Source organism: Coloeus monedula (genome assembly GCF_965178545.1).
Source record: "Coloeus monedula genome assembly, chromosome: 3".
Classification (NCBI taxonomy): Eukaryota; Metazoa; Chordata; class Aves; order Passeriformes; family Corvidae; genus Coloeus; species Coloeus monedula.
The window spans coordinates 104,261,681-104,276,436 of record NC_138783.1 but is presented as its reverse complement, the minus strand read 5'-3'; positions in this window follow the sequence as shown (position 1 = coordinate 104,276,436).

The following is a 14,756-nucleotide window of genomic DNA, read 5'->3' as shown; positions in this document are numbered from 1 at the left end:
ACCAAGAGATCCCAGAAGTTACCTCACAGATGTCATACATTTGCAATCAAATTATTCAGATTAAAATATTTTAATATTGTGAAAGACAAACCTTGAAGACAACACTTTGAAGATATGATAAAGCTGAATTATTATTTTAAAGAATCAGTCATTAATTTAATGTGACTAATTATTTTGAAATGGAAATATTTCTGTGGGTTAATATTTTAATGCACTAAACCATTGAATAAAATGAAAAATGTACATATAAGCAAACAAAGAAACCACAGCTAATAAGTGGCTAAGTAAAAGTTTAGAAGATAAAAAACAGGCAAGGTACCCAAGACTGTATTGCCCAAAGACTTTGCAAATACAATTTTCCTGAAGTTGCTGGAAGATATAAGGTTAACCCTTATATTACCTGTGGAAAACTTCTGCCAAGATCAGACTTCATGAAATGTCATATGTGGTCCCCAAAGATCATATATGAATCTCAGTGTGTAATGAATTTAATAATAATTGGGAATGTAAGGCCAAACACAACTACTGAGAAAAATAATTAGATTCTACTGTATGAACACAGACATCCATATTCTTGCTTATTTTTTCACTATACTATCCTTTTATTCTGAAGTATTCTTGGAGAACTGAGGACCATTGTTAGATCCATCCTGGTCTGCTTCAAGCAACTTTCCTTATGCCAAGCTCAGCAAAACTGCATCTTACTGAAGCAAGTTCCAGGTGTCAGCTGACATGATGATCTCAGCTGGTCATTGACTTTGTTTGGCAATACTATTTTCAGACATGTAACACAGTTGTCTTTTGTCCTTTTTATTTGTTTACTTGCTTTTGTGGCCATGGCTATAAGCATTTTCTGACCCAAGAACGCAGTATAATCAGCTACATTTCCAATCCATTTCCATTCGAATAGACTTTCTGAATAAAGAGGACTAAATAAAACTTCTCTTAAGACCTTAGTGATTCTTTGGCAAATAGATTAATAAAAATTGGAATTAAGAAGTTCCTGCTCAGTACTTTCCTGAAGGTACAAGGGACCACCATATGGCCTTTACTGAAAGGCAGAACAAATTTCTGTCAACATTAAGAATGGGCATTTTGTGTCTTTGCAAAAATTAACCTATAATCAGTACAGTAACCTAAGGATGCGATAATTAAGAGAAAATAATTTATCACACAGAAAAGATCCTAAAAATAAAGTCACGGTCTTTCCAAGAGACAGGACTAGGTCTAATCTGACATCCAAAAGACAAAGAATGAATTTCAGCTATGTTCAGAAGACTTGCACAAAACCTATTAATCACTCAAATAATACCTAAATCCTCAAAACATTTAACTCTGCAAACTATGTGTAGACTTTCTCCTAACCTTTTGAACAGGAATGAACTATACTTGAAATACAGATGCTATTATTTGGGATTTGTTTACCCTGAAAAATGTAAACATTCAGGATCTTGATAAATTTTCATTTAATATTGGAGGTAATTTATTTCAGAAAGTTATGTAGCATCCAAACTTGTGGCAGAGCCTCCCTAAGTTTGAAAATGATAAAAGATAATTCACAAGAAAAAAAAAAAACCACTGAGGAAACAACTCCCCCCCAAAATAAACATCCCAGACAAGTTTAGGGACTACAGAAAGGTAACCCTGGCAAAACAAGGTTACCCAATGACACAAAATGTAATACTTCTATTACAAAAACATGTTTTCTTCTATTGAGTAATTCCAGTCGGAAAATCTATTTTTTAAAAAATAAAAACAAGTTTTGTGAAAGACAACTTTTAAAAATACATTCCAAACTATCTGCTGAGACAGGCATAGAAGAGTAAAAGAAACGTTAATTTCCTGGCACTTGAGGCTTTATGCTCTTCTTTTCTTACCTTAATCATCAGTATTATAGTTTTTTTAATATTTAATATTGATAATCACATGACCTAGCTAGAAGTGCTTTTTCTGCACAGAGCATTCAGAATTCAGTCAAATACAACTAATGGCAGTGCTAAGGTTTATTAAAACTCCTGTGGTACACTTAGACAAAGAGATTTCTGGCACCACCACATTAGCATCACTGTTAACATTTTAAAAAACTAAATAAAAAGATGTTTAGTATCAAACAACAGATATATAGAGTAAAAGGTTGAATATTATCTCTATTCTATAGATGAACAATCTAATTGCTGTCTACCATTTTATTGTCTCTTTCCATCAGACATACCACTAGTGTTTTCAATGCATCCTAGGTGAAGATAACAAGCCATATGATATGTGATGGCTCTTACCATGCAGAGTATCTGCCTGCAACCACATACAAGACTTGTTGAAACATAGTCAGCCTGTAGTAGGTTGTCTAGCTGCCCATAGCTTGTCCCAGAAGCTGCCACTTAATAGTATTTGAAATTCCAGTCTTCTATGCAGAAATCATTTATTGCAAAGTCTACATACACTGAAGTGTTTGGAAAATTTGATGTCTCTTGTGTCTTAATCCTCTGCAGAACACCAGTATTAACAGTCAGGTTTGTGACTTCCATGTGTATATATTCCTGCATCCCTGGCAGAGCCAGGGAGAAATGTTTCTTCTGAAAAAATTTTTCAAACTCTGTTTTTCCTCCCAAGTGTTTTAGTATGATTAAAAAGAAACTTTGTGAAATGGATTTATGCTGGTGTAAAATCAAAGGCAGTGTGGATTAGTTGACCTTTTAAGAACAACTTTCCTCTCTTCCAAACCAGCAAAAAATTGAAAATGGACAAGGTTGAAAAGGAAGCTGAAACTTCAGCACAACAGTCTTCAAGAAGTACTGCAACAGCTTCCAAGGGTCTCCCCACACTCCCTGATTAAGTCACTCCCAGTAAAGTGGGCAGAGATCAACATTGCAAAACAAAGGAGTAAATTTTAGAGTTAAACTGGGGAAGGAAATCTCCTCTCCTTTGACACACCAAAAGCAGATTGCCTTTCTCAAAACATGATGGCATCTTACAATTTATTCCGCCTTTGCACCATCCATCTCTTATTTTGCAGCTGAGATATGCACACTTTGCTTAAAAGATACAGCAAAGCCAAGAACAGAGTTAAGAAAGGACAACTATGAACACAAGTTTTCCTCTTAGGAAAAGAAGAAAAAAAAGTGTTGTCAGGAGTGAAAGGACTTGGCATGAAAGCTAAAATCTTTTCCCTAGTACGTGAAAGATATACACTGCAGACCATACACTGGAAAAGAGTTCCATGATAAAAAAGGATCCTTCTCTGTTGCTTTACCAGTTACACAGACATAGAAATCAACTGGGGTATAGTAATCTCCTTGGCTTTACTTTAACCATTCATGCTACGATAAAAGTCTTACTAACAAGAGCATTTAATGTGGAACCATTAGAGTCAGTGTCAATTTTCAGAAGTTAACAGAGCTTTTTTTGTAAAATAAGTTTTAAAAAAAGAAAAGTAAAAATGTGAAACGTTCCCAGAATGAGAATTTGCCTGCCAAGATCCACACAGACTTACTTTTTATGGACAAGTTACAACTCCTTTAAAATGCTTATTTAATGGAAATATAAATTTCAGTACAATTTAAAGAGATTGAGTGCCATTAAAAGAGAATTGAAAAGTTTAATTGTCCTTTCCAGGTGCTCTCTTCAGAATTGCTTTTCTTGGCAACCCTTCCTTGTAGTTTCCCACAATGTTGATTAGCACCGTGGGCTTTTGGGCTCTTGGGTATGTGAGCCTTTCATCACCCTCAGGTTTTTACAATTTGAGGATCATTGTCCTTTGCTTGGCCAAAAGTGTATTTTATTCTAAGGGAAAGCAGAGTGTTAGCAGAAGTTCTTCCCACAGTGTGATAGACCAGATGAGGCTGGAGGGAACCTCTGGAGATAGTCCAGTCCAAAATCTTGGTCAGAGCAGGGGCTGCTGCAGCAGGTTGCCCAGGACTGTATCTGAACTTCTTCTGAACATCTCCAAGGGTAGAGACTCCACAAGCTCTCTGGGTAATCTGCTTTAGTGTTCAATGACTCACTATAAAATATCTTTTTCTTATGTTTAAATGGCATTTTTTGCATTTCAGTTTGTGCTCTGTTCACTTTTTACTGCAACAGGTAATAATGAAGGCTCTCAATTCCACAGAATGAGTGTTGCATGAGAACATTTGCAGAGGGTAAAGTATTGAAGGGCTGATCACCCGATAGAACAGAACGCTCATCCTGCTGCTACATATAATCATCCATTCTTCATGTAAGTAACATGCAATTTTTTTAAAGAAAGCAGTATCAAGGATTTCTCATTTCTTTTGGCCTCGATACCTAACAAATTGCCTTCCACCTCTACCCCATTTTGGAATGTAAATGCAATAGGGACACTGAGCTGGAATACAGTCTGACAGGACATGGCTGTGTGTTTGCAAGCAGGACAGCCTGCAACATGGAATTTGGCAGTGCCAAATAACATGCTGAACATAAACATCACTTGTCATCAGTAATGATACAAGTAGTGAAATGCATATTCCATTGGTGAGTTGAGGCTTAGAATTTAACCACAGATATTGAGTTGTTGTTATTATTACTATTTTAATATCCTTCCTGGACTTTCAGTAAGGAAGATACTACATATTTCTTTTTTTATGAAGAAACTACTACAGTCAAGAGGAAATCTTACCCTGGGTGTTGTATTTAGTATTTGACAACTTATGTAAAATCACAGCTGGATAGACTAAACCTCCTTATTGAATGATTACATATCTAAGAGATTTCTTTTACATATTGGTTCAGTTAACATTCAGCAAACACTGTGCTCATGGTACCCACACCTATATGCTACTTTCTGACAAGAGAATATTAATAAGTAGTTATCCTATTAGAACGCTAGATAGGTGTATCTACACCAAGGACTCTTTTGTAAGATACAGATTTATTGGTCAGGCAAAAATTTTTATGGGAGGCTGTCCATTTTTCACAAATCAAGCTCTCAACTTTGCACCTAATATGTGCAGTTTTAAGATTAGGCTTTAGATCCTCCTTCCTTGATACATTTAAATCCTTTCAGCATCACAGCTAGGCTATATAATTTCCTTATCCTAAAATTGCTCACTTGTTGTTTATGTCTTTGTAATGCTGAAAGCAGAAAATAGACCAAAGGACTCATAGACAATTTTATTTAATCTTCAGTGCTACCATCAGTTAAAACAAAAACCCTAACATAGTTTTTACATAAAGATCTGTAATTTATGTGTCTGATAACTGATATTATAGAACAGGAGTGATTTTGGGGAAGAACTGTATTTATATATGAAACAGAGAAGTGTAACCATTTTAACTGCTTTTTTACCTCCAATCAGTTTCTGGAGTTCACAGAAATACATCACATGGCAGAGAAGAAGACAGAACCCCAGAAAATCAAGAGCCATGGAAATTCTCTTTTTTGCTTTGTTTTTAGACCAATTAGATTTGACATAAAAGGTACTATGTTAATTTGATTCATTGAAATAGTCATTCCCCTAACTTCATGCTCCCTGGGGTCAACCATATACACATCACAAGGCAAAGCAACCTCCCAATCCTGCCCACTAAGGAATAGTGAAGTCCTGTCAAGCAGCTTTGTGAAACAGCAGCTTCAAACCTTCACAAGCATAAGTGAAAAGGCAAACATACTTACTTCTCCCACTACCTCCCTCTCCTCTTTCCCTTGTCAGTTACATATGTTTCTTTCCTACCAAGACATGAATTATATAATCAGAACAAATTCCATATGGATACATAAATTCCAAACATGAAATTAATACCTCAACACGTCACGGTAATGTCTTATCTTCCTAAGAAACATATATACATACACAAATATAAATAAAGACAGAAAGAGTTTAAAGCAATAATAATAATAAAAATAAATCCCAAACCATTTAGAAAGTATAATGTGAAATTCTGGTTAAGATTAAGCTAATGGGAATTCAGTCACTGACTTTGTCAGAGTTGTTGTTGGGGTTTCTACATTCAATCTTGTTGCACACAGGTGAAAATAAAACGCTTCAGTTGTTAAACCCTTGAAATCCAGTATTTTCCCACTAGAAGAATGCATGGCCAAACTGGGTATCAACACCAGTTTATGCTATCTGTGCTCCCATTTTCTGGAGAGTCTTCCAGATCCAGAAAAAATTCATTTTATATAAGATGTTTTCATATGATCATTTTGCCTGGGGAGGGAAGGTTAGACTCCTTCTCTCCAAGGAAGTATCATTCTCTTAAACCCACATTTTTCACCTGCTGTTCCTACTAAACCAGTGCTCAGTATTGCAAAAGCACAATAAAGGAGGCATTGAGCAATCTGAATTAGCGTAACCTTTTTTTTTGGCATTTTCTCAAAAATATGACAAAACTACTGAGAAAAGTTCTTTGTTCCTCAATTATCCATGCTTGTTCCTCAGACCTGCTCAAGTCTATGTCTTCTTGGTAAGTGCATAGGAGTTTGCCTTTGGCTTCCATGAAACACTGCCCAGATCCAGTGTAATCCTTGAACTGTAAAGATGGCATACTGGTATATGAGTGACTATAGAAAGATTCCAGGGACTTTTCCAATTAAGCGCAGCAACACATATACATTGGGAATTAAGTTCTTTACTTAGTTTTTAGGTCATTACAAATCAATATGGTGTAGTTTCTCTGAGAGTTACTGGACAACATCCAGTTGTATGTAATACACAGTTTAAATAAACAGAAATATAAATTAAGTGGAGTGTTTTCCTTTTGTGGGCTGCAAGGTAATTTCTCCTAGTAAATTAATTTGGTCTGAGTGAAAAGAGAATAGGTATTTTGAGGTAAATCCCCTGCCTGCAATTACATTTCAGTACTTGAAAATTCAGCAGCTGGCTGATTTTTATCCAAAACATTGTATTATTTGTCAGAGGTGTGTTGGATAGACAGAGACAGACTTCCATTTATCTGTACACAAGTAACTGTTCACACAAAAAGCAACACAGAAAGCTTCCTGACCCTGCACTACCAACAGGTAAGGTGTCCAGGGGTAAGCTGGGCTTCAGTTTCCATCCTTATTCAACATTTTAGCCTTTCTGAGGAGACATTGCTAAGCTACATTGGTAAAGTGCACTGTTTGTGGATGTGTCAGAAGATCACTGGTGTAGAATCACGAGGCAAGTCTTTTCGTAGACAAATGATATTCACACCCTTAGCACTAACTTTAGGACAATTTTTCTTTTCTTCATCATTGACCTCAGACATCCAGATCAGCAGTGAAGGAGGAGTTATAATTCTCACAGGTGGTTTAAGCGAGGAAGAGAACAAAGTTTGTGGTCCTTAAGCCTTTGAGGACGTGAAAGATGTTCCACTAAGCGAGGCAGAAGAAGACCAATGCCTCCTGGTTTTTTCCCATGTGAGGAACTGCAAAAGCACTGGCCTTGTGTTCCACTAGATGCCGGCTCCAAAGTAGCCAAAGACACCACTGATCTAAGCAAAATGAAACAAGTTTCTCCATCTACCTCCATCTGTTTTTCACCAGTATTTGTTTACAAAACTATGCTCATCATGTGGACTCATCACACCTTGTATCCTCAGGAAGACCTACCGTCTGTGGAGTTCCTAAAATTTGTCCCTGTCTTGTCTTATCTTTTCAGTAACACTGAGAAGAGTTGTTGCCTACAGCTCTGGCCTTTGCCTCTGTATGTGCTTTTGCCAGCTATGCCCTGGAGCCAGGCTTTTGGATCTTTTCAGCAGTGCCTAGTGACCAAAGCTCCAGCCCACATGCAAGAAGCCGTTCCTTAACATTTGGTATAAAATGAGTAACTGAAAATGCTGCATTTTCAGAATATGCTTCATTTCAAGCAATTGAAAAGAAGGAGGGCCACAGCTGCAGCTTTCTGCCGTCCTGATAGTGAAGCTCATTTACACTACCAATAATCTGAACGGACTGAAAGTATGAATCTCATTGAAATTCAATGAAGGTTGCTAATTGTGAAAAACTACGTTTACAGTAGGGCTTCAGGTAGTTAAGTCTGTTTTAAAGGTCAAGTAAGCTATGCAAGAGAGAAGGCTGGTTTGACCGCGAACACTATGCCCACCAAGGAATGTGAAACAGTTTACTCGTAGTAGTTCCTTTCCCCGAGCTGGTTGTGTGCAGCCACCGAGTGTCCCCACGCACTGACCCGGCGCAGCCGGCACTGCTCGCTGCCTGCACCCCGCGCCGGGCCGGCCTCGCGCCCCAGGCGCTGCCGCGGAGCCCGGACCGCGCCCGCACCCGCGGGACCGCCGGGCGGGAGGGGCCGAGGCCGCCGGGGCTGCCGAGCCCGCCTTGCTGAGGGGCGGCGGGGGCCGCTCCCGGGCGGCTCCGCCGGCCGCCGCCGCGCCGGCTTCCCTCGGCTTTTCGCAGCACCTCCCTCGCCTGTCTCCGCCCCCGTCCAGTGGCTGTCCCAGCTGCCGCAGCCGCCGGCGCGCCTGCTGTGCCCAGTGCTGAGCGAGCGGCGCGGGGGAGCTGCGGCGCTGGGCAGGCGGGACAGGAGGGGACGGGACGGGACGGGACAGGACAGGACAGACGGGACGGGACCAGACGGGACGGGCGGCCGCCCGGCGCCAGGTGAGCGGCTGCAGGCTCGCGGGAGCAGAGGCGGCCGGAGGCGGGGGGCTCCCGAGGGCGGGAGGGGCCGGCAGCGCGCCGGGCTGTGGGGGTGGGAGTCGCCCTGAGCCGGGTGGAGGTGAGCGGCTCTGCGGCGCCGCGCGGCAGAGGTGCGCGGCTCCCTTGGGACGGGTTTTTCCGCCGACTCTCCCCGGAGGGACGAGCGAGGTTAGGGCGGGGAGGTCCCGCGGTGGCGGGTGGAGGAGCGCAGGTCGGGGAGCTCCGACCTCCGCGGGCAAGTCCGGCGGCTCCCGCTTAGTCACGCAGTGCCCTGGCGTGGCATTGCGGGTCTCGCCCGGCCGGAGGGAGCGCGGCCGGCGGCTGAGCGGGAAGGTCCCGCGGGCGGGCCCGGGCCCGTTGGGACTCGCGCCGGGCCGGTGCGGGGTGAGGCCGCCGTGAGGGGCTGCGGGGAGGGCGGCCGGGCTTCGTCCTGAGCGGCGCCGCGCTGCGCATCAGGTACAGCTCTCGATGCTGCTGGCGGAAAGCTCTCCTTCAGCTTTCTAGCATTATTTTAGGCGCTTAATTAGTCAACGGCGAGAAACATTTAGTAGCGCGTTTAAACTGGCCTGAAAAGTGAGTGGTTTTGACAGAGGCGTTGGTGACGTTTGAATGCGGTTTAGACGAAGAGACAGGGTAGCATCCCGTTGGGACGGTATTGCTAGACTGGATCGGGGTTTGCTCTCACATCCGTTTTCTGTGGGAACGGGTGCAGAGAATGTATTCAGCTTAAAGGTTTTCCCTGCTTCTTTCGCATACATTCTGCAAGGAAACCTGTATCACTAAAAGTGATGTCTTCAGTCACCTTTTGTGCACAACACTTATTTCGAGACGGGAGTTTGTCTGGGGATTTTTTTGTCATGTCCACTGGCTAAGTGTACTGGAAGCAGCCTTTCTTGACTGACTTTATTTTTGCTTTGCAAATATATAGATTTAGTCATTCATGGGTAGTATTTGTAACAGTACTGAACTCTGTTGCTTTTACTGTGTTATTTTCTTGCATTGATTCATGTAAAAACAGGGAATAAATGTTTGTACACTAGTTCAATGTGTGCTTATCCAGCAAATTAAATGTGTGATTGTGCAAGCCTTGTCTAGTTTTGACTTACATGAAATCCCAGAATTGGTAAGGTTAGGAGGAGCCACAGTGAGTTATCTGGGCCAACCTCCCTACAATCAGAGTAACCCTGAAGGTGTGGTGGAATTGGCTTCAACATGAGCCAAAATAGAGCTCACAACCTCCAGACCTAAGCGTTATCAATCCCGAAGCAAATTAGTTGTCTCCAGTTCTGTCACTTGTACTGAAAAAGTAAATCTGGCGTTATGTGCGTCTGCTCAGAACATGTTCCTCCTGTTTGGTTGTATAGGCTAACAGTGTACATCATCACTAGAAGAGAGCTGCACAAGCTGATACTCCTGATCTTAAGCTTTCAAGTTAAGGGTATTCCCAAGTGGAAAGCATACTTCTGTAACTGTTTCCATGGGGGAAACAAGCAAGATTTGTTCCTCTGCTAGGTGACCAGTAGTGTGTTTGTTGAATTAAACTAAAGAACAAAAAACATGTCTTTGCTTAGGCGGATCTCCAAGTACTTGTCTTCACTGAGGAAGCACACTTATAATTAAATGATGAAGACAAAGCTCTGAAGTGGAATGCTTTGAAAAAAGATGCAGGAAAGAAATTGCACATAAACAGAATTTGCTCAGATACGAATTGGGGCCACAAAATTTTCTGCCTACACTGTAAGATAATATTATGTTATTTCTACTATGGTACCAAGTGAACTAGTGTTATTGGTATCTTTATTAATATTACTTTAGTATCTTAAGGTAATTCTATAGATCAAATGGAGTTTGTTAGCATGTTCATTTTTCTTCAGTGCCTTCCAAATTTAATGTTAAACTTCTGTTTCTAATACATCAACACAAATTGGCTCAGATTAGGGCCAATTGGAGAGAGATGAAGGACTAAATTCCCTTTCTCAAGTTAATTACCCAGTATATACAGTTTCTGTGCTGTGAGTGCTTTTAGTCAGGTCTTCCACTGGTAACTGTAGAGTGTTGGCAGATTGAGAAAGTTTGGGAGTTCATGGGGGAATAACTTGTTAAATTGGGACAATTCTTAGTTCCTAGCATGTAACATGATCAGTGGCCTTGGCAAATGCAGTTTAGCTTTAAAACTGATCACTACACTTGAGTTTGAAGTTTTATGTTTTCAGTGGAATAATAGATTAGATTATTTGAAGGCCAAAGGGTAGCTCATGCAAGTAATCTCATAGACGTCAATGTAAGAATTAGCATTAATAAGTCATGTTATTTGGCCTGAATTGTTAGCTTTCTGATAAATGGTAAGTCTACCAGTAGTTTTATATCTAGGTTCAATTAAAAGCTTTGCTCTTTTCCAGATGCAAGGATTTAGAGAATATTAATTTATTGGTAGGTGCTACTCAGCTTGTGAACATGAATAGAGTTGATCATTTCATTTGTTAGATAGGTGCTCATGATTATGAGGGTCTTACTCTTTCCAGTCATAAATTCCTGGTGGAGTTACAGTTTGGAAAGGATCTATAATTGCTCTAAGAAAAAGATAGGCTTGTATAACTATATGGTAATTAATAGGACTCAATTACTTGGGAGTCTTGCATTCCTTTTGTGACAAAATACCTTTGAAATTTATTGTTGTTCAGGATGGACAAAGAGTCTTTTGTAGCTGACATTAAATCAAAGACAAAAAAAGTGGATCTCAAACTCCTCCCTTCATGAGTCACATGGATTTGTCTTCAGCTGTGAGATGAATATTTTGTATGCCACAGGTACTCAACCTGTGAGTGCTACCTACATCAGCTTCAGGACAGTTTTATTGCAGGTGTTATGCAGTGGAACTAATACAAGATTTTAGAAGTGTATCTGGCAGTTCAAGTCCCAGACTCAGTGTTTTCTGTCTTTCTTTTATTGAGGAGTTCTGTAGCACAGAAATATAAATACTGTTTGACACAACAGCTGCTTTTCAGCTAGTGCCTTATAAAAATGTTGTTTTGTTGTTCTGTTCTAGGTCATCTTCTGTTGGCTGCTTAAATACAGTGCTCTTACCAGCTCATAGAAAAAGTATAGTTAGGAACATGATTAGCTTATTTTTGTTTGTTTTAAAAGAAGACTGTAGAATGTCAGTTATACTAGATGAGGCGGTATATAGAAAAGAAATACTTAATAAAGTTCCCCAATCTACTTAAAATACTTCTTCAATCTGTAGAATTTATAGAAAATTACTAGAACTTATCACATTATTTATATTTTCTGAAATTTGCGTGAGTACCTCAAGTGATGCCTTAGTTACCAAAAAAGAACAACCTTTTACTATTACTGTCTCTCTCTGGCCCTGTAGCTCGCATGCGTGCAGGCACAAACGCACGGCTCGCTTCAGTATAAAGATGGTTGCAAGGAGATGGGAAGGGCCTTTGCATGAGTTCCAGCAGGAGCATTTATTGCCTCTACACTGCCGAAGATTCAGGGGCAAAGATGAGAGAACACTGGCGATCCGGGGGCTTATCCGGGGGTGGGGAAAAGATGGGAGTAGGGAAGAGGGACTAATGGGGAAGCTCTGGGGGAGTGACAAGGGGTAGAGGCTGACAGGCAACCGGGGAATCCAAACTGGGATAGATTAACATAACAGAACAAGCATCCTCGGAGAAGCCTTTCTGGTCACCCTAACATGAAGTGGTTCTTGTGGTACTGGGGACTTGTCTTACTGAGCACACTCTGTCCTTTGTAACGTAGGTTCACTGGCCACCACACTTCACAAATTAAGCACTATGTTCTCATTTATGGTGTTCCTTAAAGGAATCATTCGGGAGTTAAGGTCTAAGAGATCCATCAGAAGGTTTGCCAGAAGTTGTCATGTTTGATAATATGTGACACGTTTAGAAATGGTAGAACTAGAAAGACAAGGAGTAATGTGATTATTATAATTATGGAAATGTTATTTTGCACACATAACAAAACTTAGCATCTTTTACTGATGCTTTTAGTGTTCAAAATATTCCTTTATTAAGTCCCTTTCTTTAGAGAAAAAATTACTGTGCCTCTCTGCCTGAATTTATTAGACATCTGGGCATGCATGACTATGAATGCTGCCAAATTCCATGTTTAGGTTCTGAGTTCCCAAAAAGACTTTGAATATCTTTGTTTCTTTTGCACCAAATTAATTATGGACATAAGCTGACTGAATGGGTTTCTGATGGGTTTCTTCATGTTTTGAAGTGACTTTGTTCCACCATTACTTATTCATAGCATAGTCCCAGTGTTCATATAAGTTGAATTAAAAATGCTTTCTTTTTTTCACCCTCATCTGTGTTTCAACAAGTCAGCAATGTGGTGATTGTGGTTTATTTCTGGGAAGGCAATTTTTTTTTTTTTTAATAGAGGTGGTGATGTTGAAAAAAGCCATGTGGAATCTAGTTGTACAACGTAAATTTTTTGAGCTGATACATTTGTGGGGATTGCACACAGGAATGGCTCCGATTTAAATAAACTTTTCAGAAGTTGCTTTCGAATCATCTACTCACCTGTGTGATGACTTTCAAGTATTTAGAGATGTTTGCTATTGACTAACTTGTTTCAGTTGTAGTAGTCTAATGCAGACAATGGTACCATTTCCTGTCCCCCTGCAGAGACTTACGTTGAACCCTGAGGAGAAGTGCTAAAGGAGGCCCAGAATGCAGTTCTGGCATAACCCTGTTTCCTAGAATGTCTTAATAGAGGTTCCCTAAGTGTTTACCCCATGTGAAGGCTGAAGTGTCAACATGACTGTATTTCCTTAGGCTGTGTAGGGTAGTGATGACATATTCTTTATCAGAGTTTTCGTGGGACTTGGAAGATGCTTGCTTTAGTGCATCCATCTTTCCAAACTGATGAGTTTTATTTCTGTGGTACAAACTATTAGTTTTGGTCATTGGGCTGTTGACTGAAAAAGCCTGAGAGACTGTTACAAACCACCCCCACACCCCCTCTTTCAACCAAAAACCTCCACCAAATATTGTGCTTCTTAGCTTCCAGAGAAATTTTAAGAGCTCCAAGAGCAGGATCCAAGACACCTGTTAAGTCCATAAAGTGAAGCTTAGGATGAAATCACAGTATAATTTCTTTTCTAAGGTGTTGCTGTTCAAGCCAAGAGAGCTTGAAAAGGAGAGTGGGGAAGAAAAGTGTAAACTGAGCAGGAACAACTATTTACTTTTTATTTTACCCCACTTACAGTAAGATGAAACTTTTAGAAGTCTTATTTTTCTGAAAAGTAGGAAAATTGAAAGCATGAGCTGGATGGTCTTCTTTTTTGGCATGCCTGGTCCTCACCTAACTCCTCACAGTCTGCTTGCATTGTTCACTAATATGAATATTTGAGGTTTATAAAAGTCTTTGTCCTTCCCTCTTTCTCTCTGCATCAAATCAAGTCCTGTAACTGAATACAAAGGCTTTTGAAAACTTTTTGTCTACTTTTTTGTGCTTATATCTCTGTATACCTTTTCACATGTTCTTATATGGCTCAAGGTGCACGCGTAGTGTTCTTTTAATGTTTTCTGATGTGCCAACCTTTGTGTGGTCGTCTTCTCTGCAGAACACATCTTGTTTCCCCCTCCCTTAAGCCTATATACGTCCATACCCCAAAGTATTAAGGAAAATGTAAACAGCCTGTCTGTAGTTGAAATAATCAGACTTGTGACAAACAACTACTTTCATTGCATCTCTGCTTGCCATGCTTCATCAGTACTTTGTAAACTCTTTTGAGAGGAAACCTGCTCAGGCATTGTCACTGAAGGGCTTTTTAGTTTGCTCTAGGATTAATAGAGGGTGTGGGCAATACTGTGCTCTTGAGGGAATACATCGTGCAGATAAGGATTTCCTGGATAGTGTAAAACTTTTATAAAAGCTAGAGAAAGGCCTCTTGCTCATCTCCCAGGTGACAGTTGGATATGAGGAGGTGAAACATTTCCAGTCTGGATAAGAGGGAACAAAACTTGCTTGTAATTGTCCCTTGCCCTGTTTTTGCACTATATAGGACACAAGTTGCTGTACAAGAGAATTAAGTACCAAAAGTGCAGTATTTTTGGCACTGAGGTCAGTAATGGAGAGCCATCCAATAGCACATTCCATTCCTGAATCCACTTACACAGGT